This window comes from Motacilla alba, chromosome 1 (assembly GCF_015832195.1).
Source record: "Motacilla alba alba isolate MOTALB_02 chromosome 1, Motacilla_alba_V1.0_pri, whole genome shotgun sequence".
Lineage (NCBI taxonomy): Eukaryota > Metazoa > Chordata > Aves > Passeriformes > Motacillidae > Motacilla > Motacilla alba.
This window is the reverse complement of record NC_052016.1, coordinates 56,060,085-56,080,487: the sequence shown is the minus strand read 5'-3', so window position 1 is coordinate 56,080,487 and position 20,403 is coordinate 56,060,085. Positions and strand designations below refer to the sequence as shown.

The window sequence follows — 20,403 nt, the reverse complement described above, 5'->3', positions numbered from 1 at the left end:
GCACCACAGTATGTTATCTGTGTAGATGGTGTTTTACAAAATCATTTTTAGAAAACACACTGTGCCATATTTATTCAATCTTATAGTGGAAAGCAGGTTACTGATGCTGCTTTACTATGTCAGCCTGTAACTCCAAGTTCTGTATTTAGAAGTACCAAGCAAGAATTTGATGAGGGTATTGCAGCTCTCACTAAAAGACACTGTATGTGCATAATTGGAAATAGAGCTTCTGGACTTCCTTGGATTTTATGTAGCTCTTTGTTTATGTTTGCAGTCCACCCTGTGGTCTGCATCCTTTTTTATATACACAGCCTCTGTGATGGTCTTCTATGAGATGTTTTCCTTATGCTTCTTTCTCCTTTTTAATTATTCAGTGTCGGAATTAATAAACAGCTTAGAAAATGAAAATGTCACAACTTAGTGCAGAATGCATCAATTACTAAAGCAGGATGCAGGACAGTTAAAGGTACATTTCCCAGTGGCAACAGAGCTGATCTTCTTCCAGCTGGAATACAAAGCAAAAAATATCCCATTGACTGCAATGAGAGCCAGTGGGCTTAAAAGATTCTCATGATCTTACAAATTAAGACAACCTACTTTTCATGAACAGTGACAGAACTTGTAGTCTAAGCATCATTTAAGAGCTATAAAGTGCACAATATGCTCAAAGGGATTAAATTTACTTTAAAAAGGCAATTTGCAGATCTCATGAAAAATGTTACAACAGTTTGATCCAAAAGTGTGCAATCAAAACTACAAAAAACTTGCTAACCTCTCCCCTTCACTCCGCTTGTCCTATAATGAAATACCCTGGGGAAGGAAACAGGCCATAGGATATAACTTGTAGGGTTTTTTAATTCTTTGAAGTACTTGGTCTGGGCATAAGCAGAGAGGTTGATAGGTGCTTTGGAGATCGAAGGGTAATTTGGGCTTAGCTTTATCAGCTGGATTTGAGGAAATAGCTGAGATCTGATTGAATAAAGATATGCTTATGCACTGGCTTCTATCATAGTTCCTGCCTACACGGAAGAACGCAATAATAATGCTTACAGAAGCATTCACGGGGCTCTGAAAACATCTAGCACAATCATACAAACTCTGATACACTATTTGTAGAAGCAGAGAGAAGCAAAAGAAGGTAAAAATTGTCCCCCATGGCTCCTCACAGCCTCTCCAGTCTGGATGCAGCGATGTCCCTCTTTCCTTCTTGCACTCCTCAAATCTCTTTTCACTGCAACTGCTTTCAGCCATTCATCAGAGAAACAGGCTGGGGGAGATTTTCAAAAGAAGTGTCCCAGTCTCAGCTTGGGGACATGGACCTGCTATAGGGAGGCAAAGCCCAGACAGTGTGGGTCCAAAACTACATTTTCTTCCCAGGGACATCTGAAGCAACACACATTACTGTGCCTGTTAGAAAACCACTTTTTCTGAGGGATCAATGGCAAATGATGTATTATATTAACATGAAGAACCACAGTTCAGCAAAAGAGGAATTTCTTAATGACTGTAATCCTCTCCAGCTGAATTCCTGTCAATTACATGCAGTTTCCTTCTTGAAACAGGCCAGCATTTTAGGCCCAAATGAAAAATTCTTTGCTTGTCTCAACTACTTTCTATATTTAACCCCTTGAGACATGTATCTTCTAGTGTCTTTTCATCTCCAAATAAGCCCTCAGTTTCAGTTGTTCACAGGCAGACAGTCAAGTGCTGTAAGCTTTATACAAACACAAAATAAGAAATGGACAACACCTCAAAAAGTTAAAGTAGGATGAGTTGAAAAAAAAGTGTGGGGAAAATCCAAAGTCATGTGGAAGAAACACCCCAGCAAAAAGCTTCGTCCCAGGTCAGCGGACAGGTAAAAGAGAGAAGTACTGATGACCTCCTGATGCTCAGTTTAGTGCTCTGTTATTAGAAACTCTTCATCCTTCTACTATAAAAAACAAGCACCTTATGTGGTTGAGGAGCGTGTGAGTTCACTTTAAGAAATCTGAAATTTCAAACATAATGATGCTCTACAATGTAATTACCCAGGGCATCCATGAAAACCTGTGCTCTCTGTCGCTGGGAGAGGGTTCACAGAAAGACATACATTCGGACATACAAAAGCATTTTCTGAGGCAACAAAATGTGTATCATGTTTTAACTGAGAAAATACAGAATCAAAGTTAAAGAGGAAATTATTCCAATCTATCCTGTGGCAGACAAATTAAACAGAGAAGCATTAACCCTTGAAGGTATATAGATGTTTGATTAGGCAAAGTGTATTGATTGGCAAAAATTTATTCCAAGATCAAAACCTGTATTGATTGCTGTCCCTCTGCTTACCCAGTTTAACCAATGTGGCCTAAGAGACTCATAGTGAGCATGGATCTGAGAATGGGCAGTTCCCTTTTCCTTTTCTGCTCTTTCCTCCCCATTTAACAAGACTCCATGGTGGTACCCTTCTGTCCCCACATACTGTGGCTCCCCACCCACTTTGCTTGTGCTTAATTCCATTTCTATCTCCATTTTCCACCAGCAGGAGCTAAAACTGAACACTGGGATGGGAATTAGATGTGGAACAGGGAGAGCTGCTGCGGGTACTTGTGGCAGCTCACTGTGGTGACAGACCAGTCGCTGCCCTTCACTGAGCCTTCAGTGCCAGCAGAGTTTCACTTGTGCACTTGAGGCACTTGTGCCAGAAGAAAAACAAGGGTTTTGGCTGCTGTCTTCCCAAGGGCCTTGAATGAACAGTGCCATAAGCTAGTGTCATTCTCAGTCTGAAACAGTCCTTACTAAATCCTTATCCAGTATAAAGAGACACCACATTACAAGATGACAACTTGAACCTCTTCTCCTTCCTAGCACTACGGTTTATGTATTTACAGATCATTTCCACAGATCTGTGTGTTTATGTCATATTTGAGCCTTACAGATAACAAATATAGTATTTTTAGTTCCCCAGCTAAAAAATTATCTTTGTTCTCAGCAGAGCGTGCAATGCCTCCCAGTCTAGTACTACCTTCAAATTCAATTGAATTTTGTATTCACAAGCCAGACTTAATGGAAATTCCTGTGGGAAACCAATGGACATTACATCTCAATTTAAAGTATGACCATCTATCATTACCATTGATGCTACTTTAGGTATGTCTGATATTACTTGGGCCCAAGAAAATTTATTTGGTGTGGTAGGCAAGAGTAGGAAGCAATGGTAGAAGGTGCTCCTACCTATGTGTTGGAACGATGTGGTCCTTAGGGTTCCTTCCAACACAAACCAATTTATGTTTTGATGAGCTATATCAATACAAGGTCAAAATTAATAATGTCACCTTTAAAAGTCACTTCTGTATTCTGTGATTTTCCTTTATTAAACCACATGTACATTCCTAATGAGTCCATTGCCTCCATGATAACTTATGATTTTTCTCTTAAGAGAGTTTAACTATTACTTTACTACCACCAGGATTTAATACTATCTAATGACATATGCCAGAATAATTCTTTAAAATCATTGCAATATTGCCTTTCTCAAATAGAAGATAATTCCAAAATTCTCATGACTGCTAAACAAATTTGCAATGATGTAGTAAAGGTGTAGGTAGTTCCCTATTTCATAGATCCTGTCCCTCATACCTGCAGTGCATCTCTAACTGCCTGCTGCTCTCTCACAAGTGTAGAGGTTTATTTAGTGCTTCATTTATCAGCTACCCGTGCATCTTGTTGGGGGCTTTTTCCAGAACAGATGAAATGCATAGATGAACAAGGAAGTGTGGGAGAGAGAAGTCAGCTACAATGAAAGGGTTAAAATGCAAAGTATTTTGAAGTCTCACTGCATTCTTTTCTGGGCTACTCAGAATAAATGTGAATGACCTACATACTGTGCATACACATGAACTTATCAATTGGGTTAGAAAGGTTACATCTACAGTGTCCCAGCTACAGTTCAAAAGTAGTTCAAATAGAGCCCTCACAAAAAGAATCTCAGCCCTGCCTATTCATGTTAAAACAGAGCAATTATTCTTTACGATTTGCTGTTCCATAGTTCATGATTCTCATCTCTCTTGGTATTCACTTCAGTGCTGGACCCAGTACTTGTCATTCAAGTAAGGAAGGATCTTTGCAGATATGAAATGCAATGCAAATACCAAGCTTCACAATTTATTTTTTTTACCAGCATTTCAATTTAATTTGACTGCTCAGTTAATGAGTGGTTTAACCCCAAAATTATAGCAACCCTGAAAATAGCCTGTAAAATTTTATTCTGTCTATCAAAATTAGATTCATAATTTTTCTACTGGCCTTCAGTGTTGCAACAAAATAAAACAGATCTGGTGTTGCCACTACAGTTACCACAAACACATAAAAAATCATGCAAAGCCTAAGCAGTGAGCAATATAAATCAGGATGCATAATTACATAGCAGCTGCTCACAGGCAGGAAGGAACCCTGTGAGCAAAATTTGGCCTGGTGATTTGGAATAGGATTCAAACAGATGCCTACACTTCTCAAATTGCTAAGACTTAGTTTAATGTTAAAGCATAATGTTACCTAGATCCAAATCCTCATAACTCTTTACAATTTATTTTGTCTAGGATGTGGAGTCATAAAAATAATGCTCAAGAGCCAACTCCCTTGTATTTCAAACCTGGTTTTGTTGTTGCCTCCATACTTAGGATCAGAAACAAAAGGTGCATAAATCCCCAGAAGATGCTTTGGGAATGCAGATACTTCTCAGGTATATGTGTCCAGCATAAAGGGGTGTCAAAGGGTTTTGGCATTGCCTAAAAATTCCTGAATCACTTTTCTGAATTTAAGTGCCTGCTTCCCCCTTGAATGCCCAACATGCATTCCATCCAGTCCTTCTCCCTGATATCTAGCACTGGGCTCTGAGGCTTAGTACTGCAAGAGGCCAGAAGCCTGAAAATGAGCAAAAATTAGCGCCTAGCTTTAAATAAGGTTTTTTTAGCCCTTTGTAGGATTTAGCCCTAGCTTTCCTAAAGCTCACTCATCAAAAGTAGTTTTTGAAAATGGGACATGGCTGTTTGAAAATCTTAGACATTACTAAGGTCAGGGAGACTTCTGCTCTTAGGGAAGTTAAAAGCTTTGGAAGAAAACTACAGGAGCACAGGGGAAAAGCGCTTTAAATACTCAGCCCTGTTTTCAGTTACCAGCATGAGCACCCTTTCAGGGAGAACACGTAACTTCCTTTGCCAGAGCTGTTCCAAACAGCCCATAGCCTGCTCCAGCACTGACCCTCCCACAGGCAAGAGGGCACCTGCAGGATGTCCCCATCTGGGTCACAACCATTCTCCTTCACCAAACAGTGCCGAGGGCTCTGCATTGATGGGCAGCTGGACTGGGTGACCTTCTGCACTCCCTGCCAGCCAACACCCTGTTCTGGATCCTAAAAGGAGCAGGAAATACGCTTGTTGATTTATATATCTATGTCTGTTCAACACATGCACCAACAACCTGACACCCCACTGAGCAGGGAGGATGGGGGAAGGGAGCTGATCTCAATATCAGAACCTGGGATCCATCAGATCCCAGGATGCAGACACATGGGTAAGCAGGGTAGCACACTCCTCCAGATAATGACAACAATATTTTTAATGTATTAAAAATGCAGCCAGAAAGGTGGCAAAGGAGATTTTGGGGCGGGGATGGGGGGGGGGGGGGGGGGGGGGGGGGGGAGGAAAGATCAAAATAATAATAGCTTCAAAGCACTGTACTTATTTTAGACATTCTTACAGCATGTTTCCATAGGAACTGGAACGCAAAGGAGCACACTGCAGCAGTGTTCACAAATGTTGTGTGGTTTGGTAGCTTGTAAAGGATCAGTTAAGGGCACCATGACCACTCAGAGTCCCAGGCACCTGCTGCCTTTGCTGCACAACAGGATATTAGCTATGATGTTTTGCAAAATCTAGGAAAGGAACCTTTTTTGCCAATTTTTTTTCCTGTCATCCTGCAGGCATGGCTGCTTTCACATCTCTGTGTAGCCTCATTGTTGAGTGCTCCCCACCCAGATCCACCTCATGTGGGGCATGCAGACAGGAGTGTTTAACCCAGGTTGTTTGGTTGCTGTGGAGGTGGTGTGTCCTAAGGAGTAGCAGGTGGGTCTGGTTTTGTATCCGGCTTTAGTACCCACCTGCTGAGTGACCTTGTGCAAGTCACCTCAGGTCAGATCTGCTCCATCTGTCAGCTGCCTGAAATGCATCTCACCCAGCTCCACAGGTGAGCACTTCTCCGGCCAACTGGACAGCTTCTATCCTGCCTGAGACACGCACACCATGGACAGGTCTCTTGTCACATCCATACGCTAAGCCCTTTGCTCACATGTCAATGAGCCACGTGGCAATTGATTATTTTCTCCATTCAAAATTGCCAACTACAAAGTGAGATCTGTGTTGCAGCTCACCAGAGCAGCATTTAACTGCATGAAGCGGGTGTTGCATGTCTTGCAGAAAGGCATGGGCACGGGGGTGCTTTTGGAAACCTTGCTGGTGAGACAGCACTGGAGGATATTTAGGATGGGGGGAGCCAAACCTGGTGTAGCGTCACCCTTAACTCCTCCTGTGTCAGCCCCTGCCATAAGCTGTCCTCAAAATTAAAATAGGTTCTTTCTCATAGGAAAGTAATTAGTTGTCTCCAAAAAGCAGCATTAGAAGCAAAGAAACCCAGGCAACAAGATAAAATCCAGGCAACAAGAACCTGGGACTGAGCAGGAGAATGAAGCTGTTTAACTGCATTTCTCAAAGACAACAAAGATGCTCGAGAGTGTGATGAACTGCGCACCTCACCCTGTGGTGGTGAGCCTAAATGACCAGTTTAACTTCAGATGGAGAAAATGAGACAAAAAATTCCTCCCATGTCTTGTGCTGTCATTCCTCAATGCACACAACAGTTCAGTGGCAGCAATCCCATTTGTAAAGGATCTTCTCACCAACTTGTGACAAGGGTTGTGCAAGCACTGGTTACTTGTACTTATGGATTCAGAAAAAAAAAGGAACTTTGTTACTTATGGATTTGAAAACCTCCTAATATTAATATATATTGAGACCTGCCAGATTCATACAATAAAGGTGGATAATTTTTAACAATCAGGGTAAAACACATTCTTCTTTGGACTTGCCAGGCTTAATGTCACATGCCAGTAAGAAACTAAGCCAAAAGGCTGGCCAAATGTCTCTGTCCAGAAGTACCATCCAAACCATAGCCAGCAGAATCACACAGTATCATAGAAGTTGGAAGGGACCCACAAGGAGCATCGAGTTCAACTCTTAGCCTTTCACAGGACATCTCAGCCCAAATGCTCCATCACTTGTAACCACCTACAAATATATTTATGCTGTTGTGGAAGTGCAAAAACTATTTTTAAAGCTGCATTTTGTAAATTAATTCAGTGGTTGCCTACATCACAGAGGTATTTTATAAACACTATTACAAAAACATATAAATTTAGACATTTAGATATTCCACCTACTGCAACACTTCTTTCTCATCAAAACAACTTCCACTGTACATATTGCCATAGGAATTCATATTTAATTACAGATTTAACAAAGAAATGTAGATATAGGATGACTGAACCCAGGTCTCATTTCAAATGTTACAATGACAGTTTCAGTCAAAGGATACTTCTAAGGATAGAAGTATCTGGGAAGCCTTGACAGCCTCACACTGAAATTCTGTGTTTAAAATCTGATTACTGAAAAGAAGAAAATTCTGAGTATTCAATCTTTTCACACATATGCAACAAAGCAACTTTGGGAAGGTGCACTGAAACTTTTAGTATGTCTGCACCTTGTATTTTAAGGATACGGAGCAGTATATTACAGATATAGATGTTTATGCTTTTCTGCCTGTGAAGTCATACACTGATGTAGCATAAGGCATGCTCTAATGTCAATCTTCAAATCTGAGTGAAATTTAATTACTTAAACCAGTGCTGTAACAAACATGCTAAAACAGGATGTAAACTTTGCACACCTGCATGTATTTGCACAACTCCAGATGCAAGCACTGAAATTCCCAGTGGGGAGTGAAGTCACAAGCCACAGTGAGATGGACTAAACACAGAGAGCAGTCTGCTTCACAGCCCAAACTAAACAAAACAACACATATAGCTGCAGTGAGTTTATAGGTAGTGTAGAGATATTAGGATTTCTGATACTGCTATTTTTACCCCGGATAACTCAGTCTATAATAAAGAAGAATACAGTGTCCTGCACTGGACAAGCTGGCTGCTGTGAACTCACCCAAGCATTCAGCTTTCTGTTCTGGGTCTCCTTGTGGGCAAGTCAGATCCAGATCTTCTCTCTTGCATCCAAACTTTGTTTGTTTTTAAGCAAGACCACATCTCACTCCGAGAAACCATCGCTTTCAGAAAGAGCAGAGTGAGCCCAGCAAGGGTCAGGCTGCAGGACTTCTCTAGGGGCTAAGAACAAGTAGAGATCTGCCAATCTGGCCACCCACTCCAGAAAGCGTTTCTCCAGCTTAGCTTTCCCACCGTAAATTCTTGATGCAGAGAAACAGTTAAAAATAAAAAAAAAAAAGCAATCCAGTCGTTTATCCTCCAGGCTGGAGAGAAGGAAAGAGGCTGCCACAGCAGAGCCTGTTTTGAATGCTTGGCAGGTACACAAGCACAAGGGGGATGATGCTATAGATAAGCATAGACAGAAATAGCTAGAAGGATGAGCTGGCTCAGGGTAGCAGTGGTGAAAGGCAGCAATCTCCCTTCTCCTGTGATTGTACAAAAACTAGCAGCTGACCCACAGACTCACCAGGAGTGTTGGCAGGAGAGGGTCCCTCCAGGCTCTAAGCCTCACACTGGAAATATCCTCCTTGCACAGATCCCCTTCCCCGTCTTGGATACATGCTTTGAAGGCTGCATCTTCTCAGCCTGCTTCTGACTCAGAGCACAAAACCTGCTCGCTGCCTGTCGGGGGTTTTGGTGCTGTTCCCAGAATCCTGCCAGGAAGCTGCAGCTCACAGATCCCCCTGCACCAGCAGGAAAATCCAGTAACTGTGGCTCAGAAAATACTGCCAAAGCACCAAACTGAAGTATCTGGGCAGCCACCTCATCTCTCCCCCACGAGCAGCCTCACACAGCTCTCCCTACTGCTCGTACCAGCCCACAAAGAGACAGAGATGTCACCTGGCACTTATGCAATTCTGCTGCAAAAATACAAAACAGTTAAATGCGAGAGTTTTACCCAGCTGCCACCATTTAATCACCGTTTCTTGCCCGCTCCTTTTCGGTATGGCAACAAATCATAATTTTCTTCTAAAACTGGAAAACAGTCTCACCTGAATGTGCTTGTACTGGGGAAAAAGAAGGATTAAAAATCCTGCTTTTTAAAGCTGCTTGAGCAGGAAAAGATTAGTCAGTGCCTACTTTACCCAGTACAGCATCAATATCCAGGAACCCAGAGCCTTGTCTGTCAGTATGATGGGACACCAGAGAAACTTCACAGCTTAGAAAGGGTTGAGCTGGGCAAGGACACTGAGCTCAGCTAGAGGTAGCAGTCTGGGAAGGGAGACAATCCTCCTCAATCTGAAAAAACTGAGGACGGAGGTAAAGAAAGGCAAGAGTCACGGGCATTACTACTGTGGTTTCACCGGTGGGGAGCAAGGGTGATTTGAGGGCATGACAAGGTGTGCACCAGGAAAGAGATGAACTACAGAAGACTAGGACTGGGTCACAGACAAGTGAAACTATGCAATACAGCAGAATTTATGAGTGGGACAAGCAGCTGGGAATGTGAGAACACAACAGAAGGAGGGAACAGGCATGGGAAGAAAGCGATGTCATGAAAACTAGGAGGAGAATGATCTGAGAAACAAATGAAAAACTCAGTGCTTAGAAAGAAAATAAGGAAAAGTAAATCACAAACTAACACCAACCTCATATTAAATCATTTTGTAAATCTGTTGAGCCTGAAAACATCACATTCTGACACATGTTCAGATTCCCTTTTTACCACTGGGGGTTACATTACTTCAACCACTGAACCATGCTCCTGTGTCCAGGAGGGAATGTCCTGAGGGACCTTCCTCACCTCCGTCAGAACAAGGGGACAGAGGACCTCTAGCCCAGTGTTGGTGGCAGGGCAGACAGGAGCCATGCCACCACAGAGCTCTTCACCTCCCATGCCACCACTACATCAGCCTAGTGGAGGGGCACGTACAGATGTGGGATCAAACACTGCTGTTATGGGACAGCTGCTGCCTCACTCACCAGCTGCCAGCACTGCCAGCTCAGGCTGCTAGAGGAAACCTCACAGGCTATAGCTATCCCATTCAATCAGTCATTCCAAGTAGCTTCCTGGGAATAAGGTCACTTTCCAAGATACGACTGAAATGGGTGACTGCATGCAGCTGCCTGACGGGGACAAGTCCTGACCCTCCAACTCCTGAGAATAGGCCTGGGAACCCACTGGGAGAAAACTGCCTGGCAGGGGTCTAATTCAGGCCAGGAACTGCTCCAGCAGCTTCCCAGTGTCAGCAGACAGGCTCTCCTTGGGGCCTGGCAGTGCCCTTTGCTAATAGAGACAAACCTGTAGCTTAACATAATACTGCAGTTGGTCAGAGAAAACCTATTATTTTTTTCATCCCACTTCATTTTTCTTGATTACCCTGTAAAATCAGGAAAAAATAGTATGTTTGTCATGGTAGGAAAATTCAAGAACCTTAAAGAAATGGTTTTTGAGATAGGGCTGATAATGAAAAACCTTAGGTTCAGAAAGATAAAACCTACAAGTGACAGCAGAGATACAAAGGGAAGCTTAAATTTGACATGAAAAAAAAAAAAAAAACAACAGCAAGCTTTAAATAATTTGTGCCCAGGCAAAGTCTTCAGGCACATTTATTTGCTGTTTTCCATGAAGGAAAACATTATTGTTATAAAAATTACTGCACATTTTTTTGATTATGTTGTTTTGTTGGATAAGAACCAATGCTGCCTGACAGTGATTCAGCAGTAGTACTAGAGCACTAGAGCACCCACTGTTGTTTAAATTAAAGCTTTTCAAACTCATTATACAAAGTATATGCAGACCATTAAAATAAAAAAGGGTGTTTCAAAAATTCACAGGGTGTTGTTCCTTTCTAAAACATTCCTGTCACCTAGGGTTACCTCCTTTCAGATTAATGGAGAAGTAAACCTGAAAAGCAGGTAACCCTGACCTAAAGAAACTAAGAGGGAAATGTTTTGGCAGTTGATTGGAATAAGTTCTTTGTACCAAGCAGATGATGATGATGATGATTTCAGACCTGCCCTGTGTTTTTTGCACTACTTTCACAATAAGGTGAACTGTTACCATGTGTTCTTTGTCAAAGAGAACACAGTTGAAGTATTTACAGTTTGATATTTACCATTTAAATGATGGGTAGGAAAATAAGAACAGTAACAGATGGGCTTCTTTTAACTGAATTTAAGTTATTTAGAGCTATTTCTGGGTTTAAAAAAAAAAAAAAACAAAACAAAAAAAACACACACACACCAAAAAGCAAACACAATATGCCTTCCTGCTACATATTATTCATCTGAGATTTAACATCTGCATTTGTTGAAATAAAAGTGAACTGGAGTCCCGTTTTTAAAGTATATGATTGATACAATTTATTGCCCCATTTTTAACTTGCAAAGGTGTTGAAGGAGCTGTTTTATTTGCCAAGAGTCCCTAAATATTACTTTATATTTTCACTGGGATTAGGTTGTTGATTATTTTCACAGCTGCCTGGTATGTTTAATCTTCCTCACCAGCACCCCAAGTGAAAAAAAAGTCTTAAGATCTTTATTCTACTAGGGATAAACACTTTTGAAAACTAACTGGGAATCTCCTTATAGGCAACAATACACATACAGCTTATTTCTCAATATAGTTTTAGGAGGACACTGTTCCACCTGAATTATCATTATATAAAGTCTTGCACAAAGACCACTATTAGGAAACAAACCAGTGACAGATACCAGCACTCTTCATCAGTCAAGCCAGCAACAGCCAAAAAAAAAAATACAAACCCTTTTGCAACCAAAATGGGATATCCCCAAAAATCAGATAGAAGAACACCATGAACCCAAGAGCAGATGCAACAGCACTAGAAATAAAAAATTATTTTTTTTTTCTCTACAAAGAAATTGCATGTCAAGCATGATGTGCTGGTTGTGGCTTGCATAGAGCTAATTCTCTTCACAGTAGCTGCTTACTGAACTGTGTTTTAGATTTGTGCTGGGAAAAACAAAGTGCTGGTAATCCAGGGATGTTTTGGTTGCTGCTGAGCAGGGCTTACACAGGGTCAAGGCCTTTTCTGCCTCTCACCCCACCCCACCAGTGACTGGGCTGGGGGTGCACAGGGAGCTGGGAGGGGACACAGCAGGGACAGCTGACCCCAGCTGACCAACAGGATTTCCCAGACCTCGTGGTGTCATGCTCAGCATATAAAGCTCGAGGAAGAAGGGGGCAATATTTTGAGTGTGGGGTTTGTCTTCTCAAGTCACAGTTCTGTGTGATGGGCCCCTGCTCTCCTGGAAATGGCTGAACGACAGCCTGCCCATGGGAAGTGGTGATTCTAATAGCTTGTTTTTCTTTTCTTGCATGAACAGCTCTTGCTTTCCCTATCAAACTGTCTTTATCTCAACCCACAAGTTTTCTCATTTTTACTGTTCTCTCTCCCCAATCTTGCTGGTGCAGAATGCATGAGGGGCTGACCTGGGGCTAAACCACAACAAAAAACCATAAAATTCTACAGCTTAAAAGAGATTTTTGGGTTTTCTTGGGGTTTTTTTGTTTTTTTTTTTTTTTTTTTTTTATCATAGCTTCTGAAAAAACATCATCACTGATTTGCTTCAGAAATAAGCATATTTTAGCTCAACAGACTTTTGTATTTATCCTTTGTCTAAACTGGAAGCATTCACATTCAGATACCGTGTAGCACAGCCTGTACAAGCAGCAAGTTAAGATCACCATCAGAATCAGTTTTCCTCTGACATCAATACATAATTCCTATTACAGAATAAAAAGTGTCTAGGAGAGAAGTTCTAATTGTCCATACTGCACTTCAGCATGCAATTGTAGAGCAGCTTTTTGAGGAGTGGATTCTTTTTTTGTTTGCTTTTAGTGTTTGTATGACCTACCATGTTGAAACCATAGAGATGAAAATACTTGAGCTGCAAAATTGTCAAAGCTGTCTTCAGCCATTGTGAGGTCCAGAAGTGCTCCTTGATTGCTCCACACACATTCATCTCTGGCTTTTCTGAGGAACCTCCCAACCAGGGTTAGCTTACTGCTTGCTTTCTACTGTATTAAAATGCTCATCACTGGGGTGTTCCATGCTTTAATCATCTTCATATAAAGGTGAAAGTGTTTTACAGCAGTTGCCCTCTCAGATCAGAGCTGGAGCCCATATGGTTTCTCATCCTATGCTCAATAGCAGTATGAACCATACTTCATAGGATGACATAAGAGTAATGCAGAGAGCACAGAAGGAACATTCCCCTCATCTGCTACCCCATAGCCTCAGATCTAGCCATTACAAACCAGATGAGCTCTTACATGAAAGGGTTTACTTTATATCCAAATACATCCTAAATTACTACTGTTTATATGCATGACCTGTCCTCTTTTTTACTTCCTGGCCAGTTTCAAGCAACTGTGGTGAAAGTGCTGAATTCCCACAAGTTTTGTGAAAGTTGATGATCAGGGAATAGAGCTGAGGAAAGCATGGAAAGCAGCTTTCACTTCACGTGACAACAGAAAGTCTTCATGGGAATTTTTTTCCTTCATTATGAGAAAGCTGCAACTGGAATAAGTATTTTATGATCCACCAAGGAAATAATCTCTTCATCATGGTTTCTCTCCCATAGTGACTGTCTATTGCCTAATGAGGTGCTACTGTGACTAATGTTTCCACAGCAATTCCAGCATCACTAAGGACTCTCCCCTGTGTGTCTTCTCTGGCTTCCTACAAAAGGGCTTGGTACAACTCAGTAAAAAGTGAACTAATCATAAAAGAAAAATCCAATAGAAACCAAGCTTCAGTAGTTCTGCTACTTTTGTAACCATTCGCATAATTCTGTAGTCTCGAAACCCATAAAATTGTCCTGTTTTAAAAATTCTACTAATTTTTGGTGTACATGGACATGTTAATTGTGTTTCATGGACACATTAATTGATAAATGCAGCATTTCTTTATGTGAAAGGGATTTGCTCTTTTTCTCCTGAATCAACATTTGATTTTAAAGACTATCCCATTGATTTCACGGTAGAATGTAGAATGATTGGAGCTCCCAGCACTCATATGAAAATTCTCTAAAATTAATTGAACACAGTGGAAGTGTACCAGATAGTTCAGAAACAGCTTCCTTCTACCCGTGTTTTTGCTGGTTCTCTTATTTGGACATGATAACATGTTCTACATACAAGAAAAACTCATAACACTGCATAAGAACTCGTATTTACACACATAAGGCTTTACATTTTTATGTATTTACACACATGAGACTTGTCTGTTGTAGCTCCAGTTTTAAGGATCAATAATTCAAACATGGGGCAAATAGGGAAACAGAAGCACGGGGATGTCTGTCAACCTGGCAAGATGATAAATCCCACCAGTCACAGATCTCTGGTAAGAACCAAAACTACAAAACACTGAGTAAGAGGTTCTAATTACTGATGTCCTTTTCTCTAGCTACCTTCCTCTGGCAATTCTGAGGATGCTAAAAACCAAAGTGTCCTTCAACAAAAACAAACTTCAATTCTATTGCTCTTGAAGTTTAAATTATTCCCAGTGCCACTGTTAGACTTCCCTCCTGAAGGACTAATTACAATTACCATTGTAATGCTGGTGTCTGATGTACACACATGGTTACTTTTAAAGTTACTTTTACAGTGGGGACTATCCTAGTACCTGGATTCAACCTCCAGTCATGCTTGATATCAATTAAATATTTCCAGATGCCTGAGCAGAGTCTAAAAGAGTACCCGTGCAATTAGTGAGTGCCATGGATTCTCATCAGTGCATGTGAAAATGGGTCAGCAACATTTAGAGTGCGCACATGTAAAAGATGATGTCTCAGGGTGCCTTCCAGCTCTCCTCTAAGTCTACAACATACACCATTGAGATAAGCCTGTGTTGAGCAGTGTCTGTTTCTAACAGACTGCAGACCATTTCACCACCTTCTTTGAAAGCTTTTGTTGGGTCCCTAAAGTTTACTTCCTTATCATCCCTCCAAGTTTTATTTCTGCCATTCTTTAGCCTTCTCTCAATTTTTGGACCTAATTATCCTCCCGTCTGCTTTCTCTAACCTCAGTTTCCTGCCTTCTCTTCTGTATTTCCACTTAAATTTAAACCACGCTTGCAGTCATACTGCATTGATTGTTTCACTAAATCATAAGGAAAACAAGCGCTAAGAACCATGCTAAGACACTGCTGAGGCTGTCAAGGATTCTCTTGAACATTTAGCTATGAAAAACCTTCAGCTTTGCTGACAGATTTTATTTTACTCACTACATCTACTGTGGCTTAAGATCATGCTGCAAGACACTCTGAACACTAACAGTGAGGCAGTGCAAGTGGCTCAGTTCTATGCTTTTCAGCCTTAGTGCGCCAGATATTTTTACAGTTTTTGTTATTCCTACACAATTCCCAGCAGCCAGGGCCAGAGCCTGTGTAACGATGTGTGTCACTGAGAGCACTCTCCTTCAATCTGCAGTGCCCAGCCATGCCAGCAGTCAGCCTGCTAAATGATCAGTTAGTATCAAGAATAAAGAGTTTAAGCTGTGTAAATAAGAAGCATTCACATAGTTGGGAAGGGAGGCATTAGTCATTGTGCTAACAGAATATCCTGACTACAAAAAGGACCATAGTACACACAGATCAAGGATCCGCTTATCACTGATATCAAATAAGAGGATTACATATTGCATTAACCAGAGATGTTTTCATATTCCCTGCTCTCCATAACCCAGGCAATTTTCTCTGGCCTCTCAGAAGAGAACACTCAAAATGAACTCTTGGAGTATAAAAGTTAATAAGCAGCAGGGATGGCTGAGATTCACTAGATCAGCAGGAAGCCAACTTCTCAGCAGCAAAATAAAGATTTCTTCTGTTCTCTAAAGATATTTCATTGAGCACAAATTCTTTTATTATGCCAAGAACATGAGGTGGCATAAACTCTTCCACCTTTCTTCGATAAACTGCCTACTCTTATTTGTTCTCACAAGAAAGAGAGGCTCTTCCCTTACAGAGTGTGGGGTTGGATAAAGGAAATGGTGCCTGCAAGAGGGCTTGTAGACTAATCAGTAAGGCTCAACTTTACTACAAATGAAGACCAACCGTGTTCTCTAGTGAAGAGTGGCTATTTACAGTTTTAGGTAAGTCAAGGCAAAGAGGAACCTCTGCAATGCTCTATGTCATGTGTGTATAGCCACTCTCCTGGAATTAAAAGTGATGTGTCAGCTCAGAAGGGTGACCAGAGCACTTGAGGAGGTGTTCAGTGATGGCTCCTCCTAGTAAAGCCTTCAAGTCATGTGTAAAAAACCAGACATCCTGCAAAGGGAAGCTCCAGCTCTGACAGATCTCCACACTTAATGAGACTCCAGGACTACCAATTCCACCCTGTGCTGTGGAACTTTCCTCAGGATATTGTCCTACCAATGGTTTGCAGGTGCATTTTTTCAGAATTAGTGCCATTGATTCTTCCCTTGGGTGAAGTGGCAAGGACTGTTTTTGTCATTCCAGCTGGTATAAAACCTCTACTCCAAGAACATGGCATAAGCCAGCTGGGTTTTAACAGTAGCAGCACCCTCTCCTTCAATGCAGCTTGCAGTACTACAAGCTAGAAATTTAAGATAAAATCCAAACTCGTTTAATAACATTTAAAAAGTGAAATAAAATTTGGTATATTATGAAGTACAGCCTGGAGGTTTTTATAAAAAAACATGTGTCTTGAGGACACATAATACAATGCATAATACAATAAACCAATGAAGACCTAATGGGCTCAATCCACTGAAATTTGAATGGAACTTGTGAGCATGTGAAAACTGTCTTCCCAGTCAAGTCACACAGCCTTTTGAAGGCAATAAGAAAAAGCAGGTAACAAAAATAAAAGAAAGGAAAAATAATAGCATGTTAAGAGATTGGCATGGACCTTAAAGATCACCTGGGCCCAACATCTGTCACCATGGGCAGGGACATCTCCTACAGGCAGGACACAATGCCTCTGAAGCAGTGCCTGCAAGACCCAAGAAGAATTTCTGTTCTCACTGATGAGGACAGATGATCTGATGGAGACATGACACCCATGACAACACCTTTCAGAGGATTTAGAAAAGAAGGATAGCTGTTGGATTCCCACCATCCTCCTCTAAACATGAAAGCTGAGCAAAAACCAGCAGAGCCTGGCAGAACCAGATCCATGGTCTGATTCATCCAAATGGAGAGTGAAGCCAATAAGACTCTTTACAAGCCTCACTTCCCCGATGAGTGTCATTCTACATTATTATTTTGTGATTTAAAGCCCCTCTTCAGCCAGCCCATATTAAAACAGAAAATTTCAGAGTGTCAAATCAAAGACCCCACCCAAGTAAATTGGGTGTCCATATGTGGCCATTCACATAAGAGCCGGACTTAATGGCTCCTGTGGGTCCCTTCAAATTCAGAATATTTTCTGAGTGTGAACACTGTATAACTCAGATGTTACTCTGTGGCAGGGTTGCTGGAGCTGACTCAGTGCAAAGCCAGATGAGACATTCAAGCCCCTAGTCATTTCCTTGTTTATCCTTGACCATGAAAGTCCAAAATGCTGAAGTGAATCCACAGAGTTCACTTTATAAATTGTCCATCTTTGAGAAGAGATTCTTCATTTCCAGGAAGCGCTTGCACCAAAGGGCAGAAAACTGAAATCTTTAACATTCTTGCTAGTGATTTTCTTCATAATTAGAGGAAAGAAACCTCGAAACCCCCACAAGATTAGAACTGACCCACCATTACTGACCATGCACAAAACTCATTACGGTAAACTACATTACAACAAAACTATTTTTACCAGCATTCCCATTCAACTTCACCAGTTCCCAGAGTGTGGAAATAAAATCAGTTTAAATGTAAAAAAAACATAATAGTGCCACTGCTAGAGTCCACTGACAAGTGGCTGATGAGTGAGGCATCAAAGTGGCCAAGGATGAGGTAAAAATGTGAAGGGCATTCAGGGCTGAGGATAAGAACTTTCTACTGTCTTGGCCACAGATGAGAGGCAGCGAAGGGGGTTGGCACTGAAGGTGGTGCAGCAGGGAAGGTCAGCCTGGAGAGCGGCTGATGTACACAGCTGTGATGGGAAAAGCACTTCCATCAGAAGTGGGGCACTGAATTATCTAAGGAGTGTTATAGGGAAAGTGACAGGATTTCAAATAAAATGTGTAGGTAACTCCCTGCTGTGTGAGTGGGAAGTAGCCAGCTGTGCTCTCTGCACAGAAAAATGTACAGGGGAAGAAAAAAAAAAAGAATATCTATTTTAGCTACATGCCTGAAATACTGATGAGCCATTCACAGAGAGAAACCAGAGATGCAATAAGGAGCAGAATGCCATGGCAGGACACCAGGCAGATAGTTTTGGAAAGAGCTGACCAAGCAGTGGTAACTGCAACTGTGAAAGGTGGTAAAACCAGGTCAGTCCCATCCAGAAGCTAAAAAAAATCCCCCACTCAGGGATGGGGATGAGAGGATGAATTTATAAAGTAATGTCTGGGCAAAAAATCAGCATGTTTCCAAATAAAAGGTTTTTTTCATGTGAAGTGCAGTGTCAACCACAGGAACATAAATCCAAGAACATTTAATTTTTTCCAGAAAAAAAAAAAAAGCTGAAAAAGTTGAGGAAGAAAACGTGTTAGTCTCTTCAAAGTTTGAAGAGACACATCAATAGTGGTAAAAAGTGCAGCAGAGTAATTTTTCAAAGAGCTGCTTCTTTTTTCATTTCTTTATCAATAGATAAGCATTCCCCCTTACCTCTATCCAGACTTGCGTGGCTATGATACCATCTCACATAATTGCAGGTCAGTGGAGCAATAACAAAATTTTCTCCTAACTTAACCAAAACATTATTTTCAATGCATGTCAGTATGAATCTACACACAGTCCATTACAATTTGTGCTGTGTCCTCTTCTAGTTAGGAGATGAGTCTTTTGGCCATGTGGGATTTCCTAACCCTCAGCATACTCTTCTTGCCTTTTGCCCAGGCGAAGGAAGGTGGGAAATCAAAAAACTAACAGATCCAGAAGGTTTTTACTGATGGTAAAAGTAACTAATATGAGTAGGGGAGTCAAGCCAGGAATTTATAGTATGGATTAATTGAGGGAGACCAGAAGAGAGACTGGGGAAAGAAAAATCTGGTTGCTGACCTTGAGGGTGTGGAAGGTGGTGACAGTCAACACCTATTTTCTCACACTGTCACAGCATGTTTAATCTCAAGCATTTATATGATACAGGGTGCAAATAATTTTTTCCCATTTGGGATAAAGTTTGGTATTGGAAAAGCTCAATCTCCTTCATCCACTCCTCTAAACTTTCTTCTACCTCCTTCACCTCCACTTGCAGCATAAGCAAAGCAATCCTTTTCATATCCTTTAGAGTTTCATCTTCACTGAACACTATCAGTTGTCCCCAGAGTTCTACTTTATATCCTATTACAGTACTACATGGGAATTAAATTAGCAGATACCAAGCCAATTGCCCAGGGAATTTTAGCAATGTAGTCTTTGAAATTTACTAAGAGTGGAACATGTATTTGCTGCAAAAATAGAATGATGTGGGTTTCTCTAAAAATTGTGGCAGGTTCACAATTTTCTATGTTCTAGTCTAAACTAGAAGTAACATAAACCCCTAAATATATAAATTCTTATATTACCTTTTGTGAGTGAAAACTGAGAAAAATACACATTCTAAAGACAGCTTTATGCCTAAATTCAGGCCTCCTCTGTTCAGAAAATCCCTAAGAGACAAATATCTAACAAATATACTCTTCAGGAGAATTTGGGAGAAAGCTCGTACATGCTTCCCTTTATTTTTAAACAAAGGATTTTGGTGTACTCTCGATCTTCTCATATTCAAAGGTGGAACAATTATTTACTTTCTCTGCTTTTTTATGGAACCAGCATGCAAAGCATGCTTTTGACTCCATAGAAACAGCATTTTAATGTCAGTCAAATTAATAAAGCCCCAAAATTTACAGGAACCAATTTTAAACAGCATTGGGGCAGACAGAAGAAGAATGCTCTTGCAAACCAGAAAATGGAAAACAGGCTCCAAGCTTCCTACATTTATTTTTTGAATGTTTCATTATGTCATCAAAGACCTCCTCTTCCTCAAGAGTTAAACTCACTTGAGCAAGAAGCAGCCTCATTCTCTCCTTTAGAAGC

General features: G+C 41.1%; 1 protein-coding gene across 13 annotated transcripts in view; it reads right to left on the bottom strand.

The window, feature by feature from the left end:
* The window catches only part of MTUS2 (microtubule associated scaffold protein 2), a 271,533-nt gene that overhangs the window by 232,956 nt on the left and 18,174 nt on the right, over positions 1–20,403 (bottom strand). For 2 of the 13 annotated variants that reach the window (XM_038152214.1, XM_038152221.1), the window contains exon 1: positions 8,244–8,754. The exons of the other annotated variants lie outside the window; for them this stretch is intronic. The gene's annotated coding sequence lies outside the window, so the exon portion shown is untranslated. Of the gene's footprint in view, positions 1–8,243; positions 8,755–20,403 lie in introns of those variants that run through there. 13 annotated transcript variants of the gene reach the window in all.